Consider the following 3,337-nt stretch of genomic DNA (forward strand, 5'->3'; position numbering starts at 1 on the left):
TATGAAGCCACCACCACCCTGATACCAAAACCAGACAAAGACACTACCAAAAAAGAAAATTACAGGCCAATATCTTTGATGAATATAGGTGCAAAAATTCTAAACAAAATTATTAGCAAACCAAATCCAACAACACATAAAAAAAGATCATACACAATCATAAAGTTGGATTAATCCACGCGTCACAAGGATGGTTCAATATGCACAAATCGATCAATGTGATACACCACATCCACAACAACAAAAAAAGACAAAATCCACATAATCATCTCAATAGATGCAGAAAAAGCATTTGATAAAATTCAACATCCAGGCTCGGGCCCTGTTTGCACCCATCCTGTTGGCCATGTCCTTCAGGGTGGTGGGCACACTGCAGCTCCTGGTGCAGGCTGCAGTGTCCACCACCTCAGAGTCGCCAGTGCTCGATGTGAAGTGGTCCTTCCTGTGGACCACTGAGTCACTGAGTGGCCAGGCCATGGGCTGGCCTTTGGTTGCCTCTGGGGGCCTCAATGTCTCTGCTTTTGTTTGTTATTCCCAAACAGACATCAAAGTGCCTGACTTCTCTGACTATTGTCGTGCTGAAGTGTTAGATAGTACAAAGTCTTCAAAAGAGAGCAGTGAGAATGGATCAAGAAGATGTGGCACATATATACAATGGAATATTACTCAGCCATAAAAAGAAACGACATTGAGCTATTTGTAATGAGGTGGATAGACCTAGAGTCTGTCATACAGAGTGAAGTCAGAAAGAGAGAGACAAATACCGTATGCTAACACATATATATGGAATTTAAGAAAAAAAAAAAATGTCATGAAGAGCCTAGGGGTAAGACAGGAATAAAGACACAGACCTACTAGAGAATGGACTTGAGGATATGGGGAGGGGGAAGGGTAAGCTGTGACAAAGCGAGAGAGTCATGGACATATATACACTACCAAACGTAAGGTAGATAGCTAGTGGGAAGCAGCCGCATAGCACAGGGAGATCAGCTCAGTGCTCTGTGACTGCCTGGAGGGGTGGGATAGGGAGGGTGGGAAGGAGGGAGACACAAGAGGGAAGAGATATGGGAACATATGTATATATATAACTGATTCATTTTGTTGTAAAGCAGAAACTAACACACCATTGAAAAGGAATTATACTCCACTAAAGATGTTAAAAAAAAAAAAGAGAGAGCAGTAAGGATAGATGTCATCTCTCAGTTTGTTTCCATCATGAGTGCTTCTGCTGATGTGTTGGCCATGTCGAAAATTGAAATCAAGTTATCTGATATTCCAGAGGGCAAAAACATGGCTTTCAGATGGAGAGGCAAACCCACGTTTGTGCACTATAGAACCAAGAAGGAAATTGATGAGAAAACTGCAATTGAAGTGTCCTAGTTGAGGGACATACATCATGATTTAGAACGAGTAAAGAAACCTGAATGGGTTATCTTGACAGGTGTTTGCACTCATCTTGGCTGTGTACGCATTGCAAATGCATGAGATTTTGGTAGTTATTACTGCCCTTGTCATGGGTCACAGTATGATGCACCTGGCAGGATCAGGAAGGAGTCTGCCCCTCTCAACCTTGAAGTTCCCTCACATGAGTTCACCAGTGATGATACAGTGATTGTTGGTTAGAGACCTGGACTCAAGTCACAGCCTCCTTTCAGTCTTTGTGTCAGCTCAGAAGAGTTATTTGAGAACAAATCTTCTGTATTTTGCATTAGCTGATTTGAAATTAAGACTTGCTAATAATGTGTTTGCAAACATGTAAAGTAAATTGAATTTAATGTTGAGTACTTTCAAGCATTCACCTAATAAAGCCACTGTTAAACATTTAAAAAAAATTCAACATCCGTTCATGATAAAAACTCTTACCAAAGTGGGTATAGAGGGAACATATGTCAACATAATAAAAGCCATTTATGACAAAGCCACAGCCAATATAATACTCAATGATGAAAAACTGAAAGCCTTCCCAGTAAAATCTGGAACAAGACAAGGATGCCCACTCTCACCACTTCTATTCAACATAGTATTGGAAGTCCTAGCCAAAGCAATCAGACAAGAAAAATAAATAAAATGTATATAAATTGGTAGGGAAGAGGTAAAATTATCATTATATGCAGATGACATACTATATATAGAAAGCCCTAAAGACAACACACAAAACCTACTAAAACTGATAAACAAATTCAGCAAGATAGCAGGATACAAGATTAACATACAGAAATCAGTTGCATTTCTTTACACTAACACTGAAATATCAGAAAGGGAAAGTAAAAAAAAAAAAAATCCCTTTTAAAACCACACCAAAAATATAAAATACTTAGTAATAAACCTGACCAAGGAGGTGAAAGACTTATAAGCTGAGAATTATAAAACATTAATAAAGGAAACTGGAGATGATTCACAGAAATGGAAAGATATCCCATGCCCTTGGACTGGAAGAGTTAACATTGTTAAAATGGCCATACTACCCAAAGCAATCTACAGATCTAATGTGATCACTAACAAATTACCCATGACATTTTTCACAGAACTAAAACAAATAATCCTAAAACTTATATAGAACCACAAAAGACCCAGAATTGTGAAAGCACTCCTGAGGAAAAGGAACAAAGCAGGAGGCATAACCCTCCCAGACTTCAGACAATACTACAAAGCTACAGTAATGAAAACAGCATGGTACTGGCACAAAAACAGACAGACATATGGATCAATGGAACAGAATAGAGAGCCCAGAAATAAACCCACACATCTATGGTCAATTAACACATTTTTGATGGGGGATTTTTGCAGAAACTAATGCCTGTGGCCATAATATGTCTCTGGTCAAAAATCTTCAACAAAGGAGGCAAGAATATACAATGGGAAAAACACAGTCTCTTCAGCAAGTGGTATTGGGAAAGCTGGACAGCCACATGTAAATCAATGAAGTTAGAACACATCCTCTCACCATACACAAAAACAAACTCAAAATGGCTTAAAGACTTAAATATAAGACAGGACACCATAAAACTCCTAGAAGAGAACATAGGCAAAATATTCTCTGACATAAATTGTACCAATGTGTTCTTAGGTCAGTCTCCCAAGGCAATAGAAATAAAAGCAAAAATAAACAAATGGAACCTAATCAAATTTACAAGCTTTTGCATAGCAAAGGAAACCATAAACAAAACAAAGACAACCTAAAGAATGGGAGAAAATATTTGCAAATGATGTGATCAACAAGGGCTTAATTTCCAAATATACAAACATCATACAATTCAATAACAAAAAACAAAAAATCCAATCAAAAAATGGTTAGAAAAACTAAATAGACATTTCTCCAAAGAAGACATACATATGG

General features: G+C 37.9%; 1 pseudogene; it reads left to right on the top strand.

The window, feature by feature from the left end:
* The first annotated feature begins 277 nt into the window (after positions 1-277).
* Positions 278-1,623, top strand: LOC112399736 (cytochrome b-c1 complex subunit Rieske, mitochondrial pseudogene; annotated as a pseudogene).
* The last annotated feature ends 1,714 nt before the right edge of the window (positions 1,624-3,337 follow it).

The sequence above is a fragment of the Neophocaena asiaeorientalis genome, unplaced genomic scaffold (assembly GCF_003031525.2).
Source record: "Neophocaena asiaeorientalis asiaeorientalis breed wild unplaced genomic scaffold, Neophocaena_asiaeorientalis_V1.1 scaffold65, whole genome shotgun sequence".
Lineage (NCBI taxonomy): Eukaryota > Metazoa > Chordata > Mammalia > Artiodactyla > Phocoenidae > Neophocaena > Neophocaena asiaeorientalis.